We start from the raw sequence: 19,651 nt of genomic DNA, 5'->3' as shown, positions 1-19,651 counted from the left end.
TCCACTCATTTTAAGGGGTGTCCACATACTTTTGCATATAGAGTGTATGTGTTTGTGTTTCTCCGTGCTACGTCTGCTGCCGTGGTGAATGTGTTTACGCGGACGGTCTCTACCTCCCGTCACCTCGCCACCTCCCTGAGACACACCTGTGTGAAAACTGAACAGGTTGTTCGACATACCGCGTGCACCTCTGCCCAGTGCGCAGGTGAGAAGGAGAACAACACAGAAACTGTAAACATTACGCGCAAACACACCTTTTTTTTATGGTATTTTCTATTACCTATATAATTAGTTACACTGCATTGTTAGGAGAGCTCTTAAGAAATTATTTCACTGTACTGTTTTACACATGTTATCAAAATGTTTTGAATGTCAGTAATCAAGTTTTCAAAATATATAACTTTCAAAATACAGAAACATCATATGATGGAAAATGCATCATACCGGCTGTATTTCGAAAGTGATTTCTTTTGAAAACTTGATTGCTGACATGCAAAACATTTTGGGACTTTATCAAATGGACTAATATGTCAACAATGGACTAATGACACAAATACCAAAATATAGTTTTGGGGTGGAATTTCCCTTTAAGGCAGTGCAAGGCAGAACTGAGTCAGACTTGTGTCACATAATCTCTCTCTTTACAGAGACATAACTCATTCACTGTCAGCCCTGAGATAGATAGATCGATCGATCGACAGATAGATGATAGAAAGAGTTGAAGTCGGAAGTTTAAATAAACTAAGGTTGGAGTCATTAAAACACGTTTTTCAACCACTCCACAAATGTATTGTTAACAAACTATAGTTTTGGAAAGTCGGATAGGACATCTACTTTGAGCATGACACAAGTCATTTTTCCAACAATTGTTTACAGACAGATTATTTCACTTATAATTCACTGTATCACAATTCCAGTGGGTCAGAAGTTTACATACACTAAGTTGACTGTGGCTTTCAATAGCTTGGAAAATTCCAGAAAATTATGTCATGGCTTTAATAGCTTCTGATAGGCAATTGACGTCATTTGAGTCAATTGGAGGTGTACCTGTGGATGTATTTCAAGGCCTACTGTCAAACTCAGTGCCTCGTTGCTTGACATCATGGGAAAATCAAAATAAATCAGCCAAGACCTCAGAAAGAAAATTGTAGACCCCCACAAGTCTGGTTCATCCTTGGGAGCAAGGTAACACGTTCATCTGTACAAACAATAGTACGCAAGTATAAACACCATGGGACCACGCAGCCATCATACCGCTCAGGAAGCAGACGCGTTCTGTCTCCTAGAGATGAACCTAATTTGCTGCGAAAAGTGCAAATCAATCTCAGAACAACAACAAAGGACTTGTGAAGATGCTGGAGGAAACAGGTACAAAAGTATCTGTATCCACAGTAAAACAAGTCCTATATCGACATAACCTGAAAGGCCGCTTAGCAAGGAAGAAGCCACTGCTCCAAAACCGCCATAAAAAAGACAGACTACAGTTTGCAACTGCACATGGGGACAAAGATCATACTTTTTGGAGAAATTTGCTGCAGGAGGGACTGGTGCACATCACAAAATAGATGGCATCATGAGGTAGGAAAATGATGTGGATATATTGAAGCAACATCTCAAGACATCAGTCAGGAAGTTAAAGCTTGGTCGCAAATGGGTCTTCCAAATGGACAATGACCCCAAGCATACTTCCAAAGTTGTGGAAAAATGGCTTTTTAAGGACAACAAAGTCAAGGTATTGGAGTGGCCATCACAAAGCCCTGACCTCATTCCTATAGAAAATGTGTGGGCAGAACTGAAAAAGCGTGTGCGAGCAAGGAGGCCTACAAACCTGACTCAGTTACACCAGCTCTGTCAGGAGGAATGGGCCAAAATTCACCCAAGTTATTGTGGGAAGCTTGTCGAAGGCTACCCGAAACGTTTGACCCAAGTTAAACAATTTAAAGGCATTGTTACCAAATACTAATTGAGTGTATGTTAACTTCTGACCCACTGGGAATGTGATGAAAGAAAAAAAAAGCTGAAATAAATCATTCTCTATACTATTATTCTGACATTTCACATTCTTAAAATAAAGTGGTGATCCTAACTGACCTAAGACAGGGAATTTTTACTAAGATTAAATGTCAGGAATTGTGAAAAACTGAGTTTAAAGGTATTTGGCTAAGGTGTATGTAAACTTCCGACTTCAACTGTACATAGATACACATTCACCCCAGTCACACACGCACGCACGCACACACACACACACACTTGCACACCAAAGGAAGTATCTATGCAAAGTCTAGCTAGGAGAAAGGCGAGTCTCTCACACTGTTCAAAGGTTAGTCTCATAACGATCCAGTCACAGATCAGTCATAGACAAAAAAATGAATTTTCAATGGTCAATAGACAAAAATTGAATTATTATATTGTCATCGGTATGTAAATATGTGTAGTCTGTGTATCATATGTAGCAGCACTTACTTGACATCGACTCTAGTGGATGTGTCTTGGAGGTCTCCTGGGCGAAAGAGCTGTGCCTCTTTTAGTCTGAGGAAGACTATAACATTGTCCTGTAAAGAGACAGACAGCCAGGACTGAGAGACTGATAGGTAGAGAGGTGTGTCCACCTTCAGTCACCGTCAATAATCACTCAGGAATTCTCTGGCAGATGTGACACGCAACAGTTCGACACTTCACTGCTGCATCCAAAGTTCATACCACCGGGAAGAACTGAGAAAGGGGCAGGTAGGAGCGTGTGTGCGTAGCAAATAGAGAGTGACAATGCAGAACACACAAACACAGGTAGGCAGGGGCTAGGCAGCAGCGAATTAACAGCTCCAAAACTACCTGTGGGAGTGTGTGGGCCAGTCAAAGGGGCAGGGTTTTTGGAACTAAGAAGAATGACATCAGAGCTACATACTAGTCCCACCCCCCACCAGCCCTAGTCATGCAAAGCAGAGCTGCCACCTAGTGAGTGTCGTCTACAACCTGTAACACACTTTCTCTCACACGTCTCTCCCTCTCCTCCCATGCTGTAGAATATCTGTGGAATCTCAGGGGTGGAGGATTATTTTGGAAACATGCGGTTGCCATGTAACAAGAGGTCAGGTGACTGAAACTAACAGGCAAATAGGATGAAATGTCAGGAATAGGGAAAAACTGAGTTTAAATGTATTTGGCTAAGGTGTATGTGAACTTCCGGCTTCAACTCTATATCTACTCAATCAATATTAGTGTAAGGCTGTAACGTAACAGAATGTGGAATAAGTCAAGGGGTCTGAATACTTTCCGAAGGCACTGTATATGACAAATATTTGAAGTATTTTTTTTTAAGCTGTCAGTATTTTATGTTTTTGAAAGTATTTGAGCTGAACTTGATTTAGCTTGGCGTTTCGACTTCTGGGCCTATTCCATTGGCTTCAAACGAAATGAAGTGCTTGAAAGTATTTTACATAGGTCTTTGACCCAGCTCTGCTTTGAATATGAAGGATGCGAATGGCACTCACCAGTCCAGCAATCGGTGTGGAGAGTCTGTCCACCCTCTTGATGATGCCTGGTTTGATCCTGTTGATCAGACTGGATGCAGAGAACGAGAGAGAGAGAAAGGAATAGTAAGAGAGTGGTCATCGGTTGCTTGCTTGGTTCTGATTAGCGGGGTTGAGGAACACAAACAGTCACAATTGTCTGCGTGTGCTGCGTGCGTTTACGATTTCCTTTCAAATTGTGGCCACCTGGCTCCAATTTACTAAATGGCCACGGCGCTACAAGGGAAACAGGCTGAGGGTGCGTCCCAAATGGCACCCTATTCCCTATATATTGGCCTATAGGGCTCTGGTCAAAATAAGTGCCCTATGTAGGAAATGGGATGCCATTTGAGAAACAGGCCGGGTCTCTAAATGCAGAAAACCTGCAAACATGCCCAGCTCTCTTGAAACAACCCCATTTCACTACAACACCCACCTCTCACTTAGACTGCTCCCAGATCTGTTTGTCCTGTAGCTAACTTCTATGGTCGTTGCCATGGCAATAGAGCATCTGGGACCAGGCTACCTTTCACTCTCGCTCTCCCTCTCTTCTAGAAAACAGTGTAAACTCCTATGGTGACATCATGGGGTATTACAGTGTAATCAGAGGCTTAACTTTTGGGAACTAAGGCCTGTTCACCCTTATATAATACGCAGGTGTGGCCAGAGAGCAATGCTCCTACAGTAGCAATAGGTTAGGACCACACCGAATGTGCTATGGCAGTTTCTTTTAACTCTTACTGAATTATTTGGGTATCAAGAGCCGCCTTAATTCAAATGGAATAATATAGTTGAACATAAGACAAAACATGAACAGCAACTGCACAATCAAATGGGCATACAATGGTTTTGGCAAGTCGGTTAGGACATCTACTTTGTGCATGACACAAGTCAACATGGTGTAAGGGCACAGTGGGGAGGAAGTGATAAACACATTCCATCCCTTCCTGCAGATTACCGCCATGTATCCAGCTCCTTGGGTTGGACATGAGGGGAGAAGAGGAGAGGGAGAACAGAAGAGGGAGGGGGGGGGGCTGAGAGGTAAGGTGGGGAGGGTAGAGATGGAGGAGAGGGAAGGGGAGGAGAGGGAAGAGAGAAGAGAAGAAAGGAGAGGAAATGCAGTGTTCAGAGTCAGAGTCATTTAACTTCCAGTCAATTCAGGAAGTACACTGAAATTACAATTACAATTCTCTTCAATGCTTTTCAATGTGGAACATTAGGAATTTGAATTTTATTTCCTTTCTACATTGAAATGGAATTGACCCCAAACCTGATTCGTTTTTTTATAAACTAAAATCTTTCTCACTTTATCATTTTATGGGAAGGACTTTTTTTGCATGAAATGTGTAAACTTTATTTAAGAACAGAGGAGAGGAGCCGAGAGAAGAGAAAACCTGGCAGACACGGAGGTTCCAACTTTAATGTTAAGTTTTGCTCTTACTAATGATCTAGGAGAGTGTGAAACACTGACCTCTGTGATCAGGTCATTGTAAATGAGAAATTGAAACACGGAGAAACAATCCATCTAGGAAAATGGATGTTAAACATAGAAGTGTGATGGTGTAATGAGTTTGATAAGATGTATATGATCAAGTATCCCCATTTTTGACGCCTTGTTGTGCCATTGCTGATTAAGCCAACAATGGTTTGATAGTTCACGGCTTCATCAGTCAGTAAACATAACTACTACACAATGCAGTTCTCACATAATACATGGGTTATTTTGGTTTGGAGTATAACACTGTAGCCTGGTCCCTGATGCGTTTGTGCTGTCTTGCCAACGCCTGAGGTTACTGTAATGCAAAACATGACAAGCACCATAGGAGTTGACTATAAAGCACAATCAGATCTGGGACCAGGCTAATAGTACTGAAGACTACTTCCATAGAAATTGAGAAAACATTGAGAAGTGCCTGACTGACGACGTGTCTGCCATTCTCCTGAGGGTGGTAAAAAGTAGAGTCAGGTTGAGATCAGCAGAATGAGGGTCTGTCTGTCTGCTTGAGAGTGAACCGCCCAAGTGGTCAGGGAGATTTAGCAACGGCCTGTGGTAATTACAGCCCTCTTCTGAGTCACTGAAACAACACCATGGTGTAAGGGCACAGCAATAGAAAACACACACACACACACACACACACACACACACACACACACACACACACACACACACACACACACACACACACACACACACACACACACACACACACACACACACACACACACACACACACACACACACACAGAGAGAAGATGCACACAACCTTTTCATAACGTTACGCTAACATCTCCTTCCACATGAGTTAAGTGTTCTCAAATTCATCAAGGCTGAGGCAGGACTGCTTTGCTTTCCACTGTGGTTTCGGCTACAGCGATCCCAATTACTCCACAGCCTATCACCCCACCCCTTTCATTAAAGAAAACAAGATGGCACCCAGCCTGCTCCATCCTAAACACATTTGTCTCACAGGCAAAACCATCCACCTTTAAAATACATTACAAGACATCATAGCAAAACAAGACAGGGAACTAAATTATCTTTGTGGGGTTCTACTAGTAACATTCTGCTCTGGGAAATCTAAGTAACAAGACATCATAGCAAAACAAGACGGGACAGAGCAGAATATGACATTCAAACACTAACAATAGAACCTTTGGTTTGGTATCTTACAGGTAAGTCAAAAGGTGGTTTAACACATTCTATAGTTAATTTGGCACCGGGAAATCTCAGTAACACTACTTCACATGGAAGAAGTAGAGTTCTAGGGGAGGGGCAGAGAGGGAGGAGAGAGACCTGGGATAAGCAGGAGTACTTACTCACACAACCAAACTCCGTTTTCCAGTGCAGATCGGAAGTTGTCGCTCCAAAATGTTTTCTTGGTTACTCCCTGTAAATGGGATGAAAAGACGGATACAGAGTGAAAGGGAGAGAGAGACTTAGTTAACCTAGAGAAGAAAGTTAGGATGTAGACAACAGTAGGAGGAAGAAGGTCTGTGTCGTTCTTTCCTTCTCAGTCTCCTCCACTAAATTCCTGCAGAGTGAAAGTTCAGTTCAGGGTCTGAGTCAGTGAGTAACTTAGTGTGTTTTCTCCTATAAAAAGGACCCCCGTAAACAGAAAAGGGGAGTGCTATAAACTGTTCTGGAGCCAGCCAGGCAGACCACAGGGACTACACGCTAGCATCTAGAGAGAAGAGGAACACACACACACACAATTTTACAGCCTCATGCCTTTCCCATGATCTCAAACCACTGCTGCAGGAACACAGAGCAAGAGAAACAGGCCATTGTTGTGGTCAAAACACACAGACTGGAACACACATAGGGTTGCACATTTTGGGGAATATTCAGAGGTGGAAACTTTCCGTGGGAATTAACGGAATATATGGGAAATAACGGAAATATATGCAAATCAATATTAATACCATTTAAATGTAGATGTTTATTGCATTGGATATATTTACCATATCATATGGAGACAGAAACATAAACGTTTTACCTTATCATAAGTAGACAGAATTGCAAATGATTAAATCCTCCAATAGAAATAAAAAAATATATTTAGTTACGAATTGAACTTTAATTAAATGAGTTGGGATGATTTCACTGAACATCAAAAGGGAATATTGAATGATCCCCAATGATCCATCATATCTCCCAAAAACATTTTCGACATACATCCGTAAAAAGCTTTGTTTGTCTTCCTCTCAGGCTTCCATGTCTTCTCCCTGGACCTCCTCAATGTCCACCTCTTGAACATCACACTCTGAGGCCTCATCTTCACTGTCACCTTTCAACCTTGTTGAGAATGGCTTGTTTGTCGGGCTTAAAAAAACTCAAATTTGCCCGGATGGACGCCACTTTTTCAAGCCTTGTATATGTCAGCCTGTTGCATGCTTTGGTGTGTGTTCCCAAACAAGGACCAGTTGCGCTCTGAGGCGGCTGATGTTGGTGGGATTTGGAAGATGATGGAGGCAACAGGGAAAGAGCCTCAGATCCACAAAGTCCCTTCCACCAGGTGGCTGATGAGATATGTTGGCACGACTGCCATATTGCATTTCCTTCCCAAAGCCATTGCTTGGAAGTGTACTTTGCCAGACCGCAAAGACTGATCCTCTTGATGGGGCTGTCCATATCGGCAGACTGTGATATGGCCATTTCTTGGAGAGACTCCTTCCCCTCCAGGAGACTGTCAAACATGATGACAACACCACCCCAACGGGTGTTGCTGGGCAGCTTCGATGTGGTGCTCTTATTCTTCTCACTTTGCTTGGTGAGGTATATTGCTGCTATAACTTGATCACACTTCACATATCTAACCATTTTCTTGGCTCTCTTGTAGGATGTATCCATTGTTTTCAGTGCCATGATGTGCTTGAGGAGTAGATTCAATGCATGAGCAGCACAGCCAATGGGTGTGATGTGAGGGTAGGACTCCTCGACTTTAGACCAAGCAGCCTTCAAGTTTGCAGAATTGTCTGTCACCAGTGCAAATACCTTCTGTGGTCCAAGGTCATTGATGACTGCCTTCAGCTCATCTGCAATGTAGAGACCGGTGTGTCTGTTGTCCGTTGTGTCTGTGCTCTTGTAGAATACTGGTTGAGAGGTGGAGATGTAGTTAATTATTCCTTTTCCCACGAATATTCGACCACCCATCAGAGATGATTGCTATACAGTCTGCTTTCTCTATGATTTGCGTGACCTTCACTTAAACTCTCTTGAACTGCATCTAGCAAATTAGTAGATAAAGCATGTCTGGTTGGAGGGGTGTATGATGGGTGAAGAACATTCAGAGATCTCTTCCAATACACATTGCCTGTGAGCATCAGAGGTGACCCAGTTGCATACACAGCTCGAGCAAGACATTCATCAGCATTTCTCTGACTACGTTCCTCCATTGAGTAAAAAAAAACGTCATAATGAACGACGCAGAAGTTGTGCTCCACAACGCAATAGCATTGCATTCTTTTCCAGAGAATGCAGAGCCCAGAGTTGATGATGTGTTCATTTGCCTGTATAAATGTGTTCAACATCCACTGAAGTAGCTAGCAAGTTACCAAATAAACAGACTTGGTAGTTTAGCTAGCCAAACCATCAGTCCTAGCTTGCTATTATGAAAATCGAATTCAACAATGCCAATAATCTTTTCAATTCGACTTTTGCTTTCAAAAGCAGCTCGAGCATAGAACATGTGAGAATAACTATAGCCATTTAATTCTACCATGCGGATATACTGTGAGTTATCGGGAAATAATGCACACTCTAGAATGCCCTTCAAGCCAATCAGATATGAGTATTCAACAATGCCATGGGCTGCACTCCAAACATGTAAAAGTCACACCCTCTCCCCTCAAATTAACCTGTCTGGGAACGGGGTTCCCTCGCCAACAGCCAATGAAATTGCAGGGCGCCAAATTCAATCAACAGAAATATCAAAATTCATATTTCTCAAACATACAAGTATTAGACAGCATTTTAAAGATAAACTTCTCGTTAATCCAACCACAGTGTCCAATTTCAAAAAGGCTTTTCGGCGAAAGCAGAACATATCATTATGTTAGGTCAGCAACTAGTCACAGAAAGCATACAGCGATTTTCCAACCAAAGAGGGGAGTCACAAAAAGCAGATATAGAGATAAAATGAATCACTAACCTTTGATATTCTTCATCAGATGACACTCCCGGGACAACATGTTACACAATACATGTATGTTTTGTTCGATCAAGTTCATATTTATATCCAAAAACCTCCTTTTTGTTCACGCGTTTAACCCTGTAATCCAAATTCATTACGCGCGATCACTAGGTGCAGACGAAAAGTAAAAAAGTTCCGTTACAGTCCATAGAAACATGTCAAACGAAGTATAGAATGAATATTTAGGATGTTTTTATCATAAATCTTCAATAATGTTCCAAACAGAGAATTCCTTTGTGTGCAATGGAATGCAAAATGCAATGGAACTCAAGCTAACTCTCACGTGAACGCGCATGGTCAGCTCATGTCACTCTGGGAGAGACCTTACTCAATCCCCTCTCCTTCGCCCCCACTTCACAGTAGAAGCATCAAACAAGGTTCTACAGACTGTTAACATCTAGTGGAAGCCTTAGGAAGTGCAAGATGACCCCATAGACACTGTGTATTCGATAGGCCAAGAGTTGAAAAACTACAAACCTCAGATTTCCCACTTCCTAGTTGGATTTTTCTCAGGTTTTTGCCTGCCATATGAGTTCTGTTATACTCACAGACATCATTCAAACAGTTTTAGAAACTTCAGAGTGTTTTCTATCCAAACATACTAATAATATGCATATATTAGCAACTGGGACTGAGTAGCAGGCAGTTTACTCTGGGCACGCTTTTCATCCAAACGTGAAAATACTGCCCCCTAGCCCAAACAGGTTTTAAGTGGACACTTCTGATGACGTATCATGACGTATGATGAGTTGACCCTTGCAGGGCAACTGCAACATAGGGACCACTGGAAGATCCACTGCGGTCAAGTTTCAGCTTCCTGGCAGAGGCAACCAGATTTTTGGATAAAATGTCCTGGTACTGGGTAAAGAGATCTTAACAAGGGCCCCAGGGTCAGTGGAAGCAAAATATCCCCATAACATCAGAGATCCACCATATTTTACAGTAGATATGGGGTTCTTTTCTGCCTATGCATTCTCATTTCGACGCCAAACCCACCACTGGTGTGCGTGGCCAAAGAGCTTCATTTGCATGTCATCTGACCAAAGCAACGGTTCCAATCCTAGTGCCAATGCCGTTTAGCAAACTCCAGATGTTTATATTTGTTGGATGACATGACAGTAGAGTGGTCAAGAAAAAACACACACACAGACAAACAGACACACAGAGTTATGGTATCAGGAAGGTATGAACATAGCACCCAACCCTAGCACGCACACACACATAGGGCTGGTACTAGAGGTCAACCGATTATGATTTTTCAACGGCGTTACCGATTATTTGAGGACCAAATAAAGCCGATACCGATTAATCGGACGATTTTTATATCTATATTTGTAATAATGACAATTACAACAATACTGAATTAACACTTTTATTTTAACTTAATATAATACATAAATAAATCAAATCTATTTAGTCTCAAATAAATAATGATAAATAATGATAAATAATGATAATTTGGTTTAAATAATACAAAAACACAGTGTTGGAGAAGAAAGTAAAAGTGCAATATGTAAAAAAGCTAACGTTTAAGTTCCTTGCTCAGAACATGAGAACATATGAAAGCTGGTGGTTCAATATTTCCAGTTCTTCAATATTCCCAGTTAAGAGGTTTTAGGTTGTAGTTATTATAGGAATTATGACGCGCCGACTAATTCTCTCTTTACCATTTGTATTTCATATACCTTTGACTATTGGATGTTCTTATAGGCACTTTAGTATTGCCAGCCACATCTCGGGAATTGACAGGCTTAAAGTCATAAACAGAGCTGTGCTTCAAGCATTGCTGAAACCTGCTGGCAAAATGCAGTAAAGTGCTGTTTGAATGAATGGTTACGAGCCTGCTGCTGACTACCACCGCTCAGTCAAACTGCTCCATAAAATATCAAGCCATAGACTTAATTATAATAAACACACAGAAATACAAGCCTTTGGTCATTTATATGGTCAAATCCGGAAACTATCATTTCGAAAACAAAATGTTTATTCTTTCAGTGAAATACAGAACCGTTACGTATTTTATCGAACAGGTGGCAACCCTAAGTTGCTCTAAATATTGCTGCTACATTGTACAACCTTCAATGTTATGTCATAATTATGTAACATTCTGGCTAATTAATTACAGTCTTCACACAGTTCGCAACAAGCCAGGCGGCCCAAACTATTGCATATACCCTGACTCTGCTTGCACTGAACGAAAGAGAAGTGACACAATTTCCCTTGTTAATATTGCCTGCTAACATGAATTTCTTTTAACTAAATATGCAGGTTTAAAACAATATACTTCTGTGCATTGATTTCAAGAAAGGCATTGATGTTTATGGTTAGGTACATTTGTAAAATGATTGTGCTTTTGTTAAATAAAATCACCCGTTTGGCGAAGTTGAAGTAGGCTGTGATTCGATGATAAATTAACAGGCAACGCATTGATTATACGCAATGCAGGACAAGCTAGTTAACCTAGTAATATCATCAACCATGTGTAGTTAACTAGTGATTATGTGAAGATTGATTGTTTTTTATAAGATAAGTTTAATGCTAGCTAGCAACTTACTTTGGCTCCTTGCAGCCACAAGGTCATTTTGACACTGCACTCGCGTAACAGGTGGTCAGTCTGCCACCAGTTTCCTCGTGGATTCCTCACAAGTCATGACCGCAGTCAAATTCCATGTGACCATTTAGTCACGGTAACTAGGCTTCTCCAACACTGCACTCTGATGCTGCTGATGGTCATTAGTAGCCTATCAAACTTGCTAACTGACTGTCGCTAATGGCCTGGTACTAAGCAATCTATTGTCTCTCTAATCACTCTGACAGCAATGCAAATGCAATCGAAAATCAAATCAAACACTTCATGAGAGCCCATTAACTCATATTGAGCAACATTTCTATAGGCTAATGAAATTCTGTGAGAAAATAAAGTTGAGATGGCCTCTAAAAATAGGTTAAATAAAGGTTAAATAAAATTGTTTAAATAGAAGGATCCCATCAGATCCCATAGGCTAGGCCTACTATACTTATTTCTCAACTTACCTATTAAGCACATTGCTTTGCTTTTCATGCCAGACTACCTGGCTGGCATGAAAATGAACCACTGGTAAAGCATCCTTCATACTTCGCTACTTAAGTGCATAGATGACATGTATTTTCTCCCCTGTTCCGACAGGTGCATGATAATGGTCCATTCTAAATTTAAAAAACTAATTTCACACATATTTAGTATATGTAAAGACAAGATTAAATCAAGAATAGTCTGATGGGTGACAATAGTATCACTAGTGAATGATGCCCAGCATGTGCAGTAAGGCAAGAAACAGCACCTTTTTTTGCAACTTTTTCAAAATCAGTCACACACATGTAGCCTTACCCATAGGCCTATGTGTTATAAGGTTTGCGTCAAAAATAAAAGGGCCAAATAACTCCAAACGTAGCTTATAGGCTTAGGACCTATAGGAACACGGTTAGAGAGCACATAGCCTACAGAGCCAAGTGCAACGTGTGTTCTTATAAGCCCAGTCATTGGGAAAGCGTATGTGAAAACAGAGTTTTGACTGGCCACTATTTAAAAGAGGATCCCAGCTTTTTCGTGCTGTTATATTTATTGCTCAATTCTTCAAATTAAAGCACATTACACTGCTGTACAACCTGGCATGCAAAAGTGGCCCGTGAGTTTCAATTTTGGGGAAGCTCATTTCCACCACACAAATGTACCCTTTCTAATAAAGCGTTCCATGCATCATTGCATTTGCAGACTTGTGTAAGATAGCCTACTATTCATAATGTGATGAGTAGATTGGAGAGTCATAATTTAGGATAATAATATAACTCAATCACTGTTCGCAAAAAAAAGACAGAGTAGGTCTAGGCTGTATCAGATAATAATGTTTCTTCTTTCTTTGCATGGGAAAAAATGCAGCCTTTTATAAACATATTTCATGCAATTTTACTACACTTTATATGACTGGTGACATTATCAGACTCTTTTTTTAATAGGACAAATTACAGGGTCTTACTCTGACAATGACAAACAGGTCAATAAAACGACCTTGTCCATATAACAGGCCTACGAGAAGGGGAGATACAGAAAATGACATTCATCTAAACAGGAGGAGGAAACTGTCAAAAAACTTACTTTTATGTAGCACTGACCCAACAACGATAGTGAAAATGTGCAGTGTGCACTTGTGCCAATAGAATAGGCTATACTGTTGTTCGCTCAATTAAATTGAGAATTTTGATAACTAAAAGACAGATAGATGTCTTTTCATTATCTTCTCTACAGAAACAAGCATTTGCTTTCCAAATGTTTTTCCTGCGATTGTATTTTGAAATATTGTGATATGCCTGGCTTTTGTCAGTAATCTGCCCAATTTGTGCATGCTGCCTTTCCTTCCGACTGTAGGCAATACGATTTAAAACAATCCACCATTATTATTATCTTTAAAGGAGCTGGTGATCCCTGTAGCCAAATCATGCTTTAGTAGTCAATTTTGAATTATTTTATTTATTTCTGTATGGACAGGAGTAGGCTAATTAGGCTATATCATTTTGGCAATTAAATTTACTTTAAGAAAAGCTTAGCTTCCCCTAAGCCTTATGGACGAGCTGCCTATGCTTGCATATTAAAAACAACCGCATGTAACCTCCATTCACTATTCGAGTGCAGGCTATGGATTACTTTTTTTGTGTGTGCCATTCTAAATACAAAATAATTCCACCCATAGGCTATATGTAAAGACCAGATTAAATTCAGAATAGTCTGATGGGTGAAAATATGATCAAGTGCTTGTCCAATTGTGAATAAGAGACTGATGAAGTGTGTGCAGCTTGCGCAAAAAAAAGCAGAGCTCATGCCTTTCATGTAACTTTTTTCAAATCATTATTAGTCACATCATGCAACCTTAGAATGTATAAAAAAATCGAAACATATAGCCTAACGTTTGTATCACAACTAAAGTTACATAAATAACTCTAAACTATGCATATAGGAGGACCTGTTTCTTTGTTAACTACTCAAAACAGAATAGCCGCATGTGCCCTCTCCCTCAGCGATCGATTGGAGAAAATATTATTTCGATTTTATTCAGCTATGTTCAATTATATTCTTCATATTATAAAATAATGCCACGAAATTCTAAGCAAATCTTGCATGCTAAATGAACTACAGTGGCAAGAAAAAGTATGTGAACCCTTTGGAATTACCTGGATTTCTGCATATATTGGTTATCAAATTTGATCTGATCTAAGTCACAACAATAGACAAACATAGTGTGCTTAAACTAATAACACACAAAGTATTTCATTTTTCTTGTCTATACTGAATACATCATTTCAATACATCATCTTGCAAAATGTCTTGATAAACTTCGGAATTCATTTTTCCATCGATGATACAAGCTGTCCGGGCCCTGAGGCAGCAAAGCAGCTCCAAACCACGATGCTCCCTCCACCATACTTTACAGTTAGGATGAAGTTTTGATGTTGGTGTGCTGTGCCCTTTTTTCTCCACACATAGTGTTGTGTGTTCCTTCCAAACAACTCAACTGTAGTTTCATCTGTTCACAGAATATTTTGCCAGTAGTGCTGTGGAACATCCAAGTGCACTTTTGCAAACTTCAGATGTGCAGAAATGTTATTTTTTTGACAGCAGTGGCTTCTTCCGTGGTGTCCTCCCATGAACACCATTCTTGTTTAGTGTTTTCCGTAACGTAGACTCGTCAACAGGGATGTTAGCATGTTCCAGAGATTTCACTCTAGGATTCTTCTTAACCTCATTGAGCATTCTGCGCTGTGCTCTTGCAATCATCTTTGCAGGACGGCCACTCCTAGGGAGAGTAGCAACAGTGCTGACCTTTCTCCTTTTATAGACAATTTGTCTTACCATGGACTGATGAACATCAAGGCTTTTAGAGATCATGTGTAACCCTTTCCAGCTTCATGTAAATCAACAATTCTTAATCTTAGGTCTTCTGAGATCTATTTTGTCAGAGGCATGGTTCACATCAGGCAATGCTTCTTGTGAATAGCAAACTCAAATTTTGTGAGTGTTTTTTTACAGGGAAAGGCAGCTCTAACCAACATCTCGTTTCATTGATTGGACTCCAGGTTAGCTGACTCCTGACTCCAATTAGCCTAGAGAAGTCATTAGCCAGGGGTTAACATACTTTTTGCACCTTGCACTGTGAATGTTTACACGGTGTGTTCAATAAAGACATGAAAACGTATAATTGTTTGTGTGTTATTAGTTTAAGCAGAATGTGTTTTGTCTATTGTTGTGACCTAGATGAAGAGCAGATAACATTTTATGACCTATTTATGCAGAAATCCAGCTATTTCCAAAGGGTTCACATACTTTTTCTTGTCACTGTAGTTAAACCCACAGCTAAATGGCATAGCTAGTTCAGGACAACTCAGAATATGCTGTTCTGTTCTTCTTGAAATAGGCTACATTTTCTTCATATCATGTTTCTTTAGACTGGTCTAAAATGAATCATGGATTTAATGTGATGGTGGAGATTATATTAAATTGATTTATTAGACTTTTTAAAATGTAGATTTTCCAAAGTTCCACATCAGTGGTTTGTAGGTTATGCCCGGAGATGCTAAAATGTGTTTATGTTAATTAACGGTCAATTACCGTGAGACCGGCAGTTATTTGCATGACAATCTCCGGCTAACAAAATGTCATGACCACCACAGCCCAACACACACAGACACATTTACGTATCAACAGTTCCCACTGCATATTGAAAGGTATATGAACTAACAAGTGTGTGTGTTTGTGTAATCTCTCACAGTCCCAGACCAAGCTCTTATGTAAGGTGTAACAACCCCCCCCCAGCCTATAATATAGTACTTTCCCTCCACCCAAATGAACGCCCGGCCTGCCCTGCCATCCTCCTCCGTTGAACCTGCAGTGTCGGATTAGCTATAATCCCAAACATACCGCTGCTCTAACCAAACGGGGCTGGGGGAAAAGTGAACTATGACTGGAGTAAAAAGTTCTAGAAGAAAATGCTTCCTCAGTCTCGGATATGGGTCCCTTCTTTCAAAGGGTTGATGTTATTTGGGCTGTTTCTGGAAATGGCCGGTGGTGGAGAAGAGAGACGTTTTGATTTGAAGTGCTTTCAAAATGTTCTTGAAACCACTGCGCTCAGAACTGGTCTGTTGACGCTGGCCTAACAGATGAAACGTTTGCCTTTTGCTTGTTGCCTCAAATAAAATACATTTTTTTTTGGAGGGACAATTTTTGGAGGGACAACCTACTACTTAAAAATTGTATTTGAAGTGCTGCCACTTCCACATCAGAGAAGTATGTGACTGAACGCCTAAAACGGCAGTATTACCAGTGTCTTATAAAAATAGAAGGAGAAACCTGGCTTGCTCACACTGCAGTCCTCTAGCCTGTTCCTATAAACGTCTACATTACAAGAGCAGGATGTGAACTTCAAATGACTTTGGTCTGTGGCTCTCCATGTTGTCGGTCAGTCAGAAGTGCAAAATGGAAAAATAAGTTTACATACACTTAGGTTGGAGTCATTAAAACTCGTTTTTCAACCACTCCACAAATTTCCTGTTAACAAACTATAGTTTTGGCAAGTCGGTTAGGACATCTACTTCGTGCATGACACAAGTCATTTTTCCAACAACTGTTTACAGACAGATTATTTCACTTATAATTCACTGTATCACAATTCCAGTGGGTCAGAAGTTTACATACACTAAGTTGACTGTGCTTTTAAACAGCTTGGAAAATTCCAGAAAATTATGTTATGGCTTTAGAAGCTTCTGACAGGCTAACTGACATCATTTGAGTCAATTGGAGGTGTACCTGTGGATGTATTTCAAGGCCTACCTTCAAACTCAGTGCCTCTTCGCTTGACATCATGGGGAAATAAAAAGAAATCAGCCAAGACCTCAGAAAAAACACTGTAGACCTCCACAAGTCTGGTTCATCCTTGTGAGCAATTTCCAAACACCTGAAGGTACCACGTTCATCTGTACAAACAATAGTACGCAAGTATAAACACCATGGGACCACGCAGCCGTCATACCGCTCACGAAGGAGACGTGTTCTGTCTCCAAGAGATGAACGTACTTTGGTGCGAAAAGTGCAAATCAATCCCAGAACAACAGCAAAGGACCTTGTGAAGATGCTGGAGGAAACGGGTACAAAAGTATATCCACAGTAGAACGAGTCCTATATCGACATAACCCGAAAGGCCGCTTAGCAAGGAAGAAGCCATTGCTCCAAACCGCCATAAAAAAGCCAGACTATGGTTTGCAACTGCACATGGGGACGAAGATCATACTTTTTGGAGAAATGTCCTCTGGTCTGATGAAACAAAAATAGAACTGTTTGGCCATAATGACCATTGTTATGTTTGGAAGACAAAGGGGAATGCTTGCAAGCCGAAGAACACCATTCCAACCGTGAAGCACGGGGGTGGCAGCATCATGTTGTGGGGGTGCTTTGCTGCAGGAGGGACTGGTGCACTTCACAAAAATAGATGGCATCATGAGGGAGGAAAATTATGTGGATATATTGAAGCAAAATCTCAAGACATCAGTCAGGAAGTTAAAGCTTGGTCGAAAATGGGTCTTCCAAATGGACAATGACCCCAAGCATACTTCCAAAGTTGTGGCAAAATGGCTTAAGGACAACAAAGTCAAGGTATTGGAGTGGCCATCACAAGACCCTGACCTCAATCCCATAGAAAATATGTGGGCAGAACTGAAAAAGCAGGTGCGAGCAAGGAGGCCTACAAACCTGACTCAGTTAAACCAGCTCTGTCAGGAGGAATGGGCCAAAATGCACCCAACTTATTGTGGGAAGCTTGTGGAAGGCTACCTGAAACGTTAAACCCAAGTTAAACAAAGTAAATGCAATGCTACAAAATACTAATTGAGTGCATGTAAACTTCTGACCCACTGGGAATGTGACGAAAGAAATAAAAGCTGAAATAAATCTCTCTACTATTATTCTAAAAACTGAGTTTAAATGTATTTGGCTAAGGTGTATGTAAACTTCCGACTTCACTGTATGCTTAGTTTAATACACTGAAAACAAAAAAGTTATCTAAAACAATTAAGTCCAATCAATGTTGCTAAATATCATGTGGCTGTCCATAGTACTGATTTCTGTCAGTGTTTTGACTCACCCTACTTGTAGACTAGTTGAACGCCAATGCCATCCTCCTCTCTTTCATGTTGGCAAAACGGTCTATGGCTCTGTCATACAGTACGTTTTTTGTTTTCATAGGCTACCTAGCTAAAATGCTTGCTAGCTTAACTTCCTCACATGGGCAACAATGAACCAGCTAAATTAGCTAGCTAGTTAACGGGAGCCTACTTAGCTACATATTTAACTTCAATAGTCTCAAGCCAGTGGCACAAGATATGAATTTATGGTTAGCTCAGAATCGCCATCATAATAATTTGCCGGTACATAGAATTAAGTCAAATTTCCATAATAAATGAAATATTACCACTACCTTTTTAAAACCATGTCTATCTTTATTTCCCTAACACATTCACGTTGTCTTTTAATAATTTTAAGCAAGGGTTTAACTTTCTTATTTTTTTTACACTGGCTCTGGTATTACCTCATATCCCAGCGATAATGCCTTGCATTACGCCTGGGAAGAAAGCACTTACATTTGCTCAACTTGCCATGGCCATTGGCTCAACTCACCCTAATGCAACCATTTTGACTACATTAGCCCACACAGCTACAAGGATGCACTTTCATGCTAGGTTTAGTTATATTAAAGCTTATAGAGATCCCCAAACTGATGTACAGTGCGCTCCAAAAGTATTGGGACAGTGACATTTGTTGTTTTGGTCTGTACTCCAGCACTTCGGATTTGAAATGATACAATGACTGAGGTTAAATAGTGCATACTGTCAACTTTAATTCGAGGGTATTTTCAACCATATCGGGTGAACAGTTTAGAAATTACAGCACTTTTTGTACATTAATGTCGATGCTACCATGATTACAGATAATCCTGAATGAATAGTGATTATTATTATTATTAATAATAATAATGTGAGAAATTTAGAGGCATAAATACTATACCCCCCAAAAATGCTAACCTCCCGTTATTGTAATGGTGAGAAGTTAGAATTATGCAAGAAATGTCGGTTGAAACACTTTTAAATGCAAATATCGATATAATAACCATCATATCGAAGTAACCTTGGAGTCACGCGTTGATGTGTGGTCTTCCCAATACCACTCGTCGGGTAAGCACGTAGTTTATTAGGCTACAGATTAAAGTTGCTTACCACTTTTTCCATGTGGTTTCTTCCTTCACAGACTGAAATTACCTATTCCTAAATATTTGTTCAAATGGTTCATTTGTGTATGGTTTCCTAGAAACAATGGTTGGCTCAACTAACCCTTTAGCTCAACTTGCCTACTCCCCCCTGTGTCACTATGGCCACAGA

The 19,651-nt window shown here is 40.4% G+C and overlaps 1 protein-coding gene across 12 annotated transcripts in view; it reads right to left on the bottom strand.

Moving 5' to 3' along the window:
- lmo7a (LIM domain 7a) overlaps nucleotides 1-19,651 on the bottom strand; it is a 117,155-nt gene that overhangs the window by 87,105 nt on the left and 10,399 nt on the right. For 11 of the 12 annotated variants that reach the window (XM_071340242.1, XM_071340249.1, XM_071340253.1 and 8 more), the window contains 3 exons: nucleotides 6,324-6,394; nucleotides 3,489-3,558; nucleotides 2,464-2,552 (listed from right to left, as the gene is read on the bottom strand). The gene's annotated coding sequence lies outside the window, so the exon portion shown is untranslated. Of the gene's footprint in view, nucleotides 1-2,463; nucleotides 2,553-3,488; nucleotides 3,559-6,323; nucleotides 9,091-19,651 lie in introns of those variants that run through there. The other variant, XM_071340246.1, reaches the window with a different exon arrangement.

Source organism: Salvelinus alpinus, chromosome 14, assembly GCF_045679555.1.
Source record: "Salvelinus alpinus chromosome 14, SLU_Salpinus.1, whole genome shotgun sequence".
Lineage (NCBI taxonomy): Eukaryota > Metazoa > Chordata > Actinopteri > Salmoniformes > Salmonidae > Salvelinus > Salvelinus alpinus.
The sequence above is the reverse complement of the archived record's forward strand: the minus strand, read 5'-3'. Positions and strand labels throughout refer to the sequence as shown.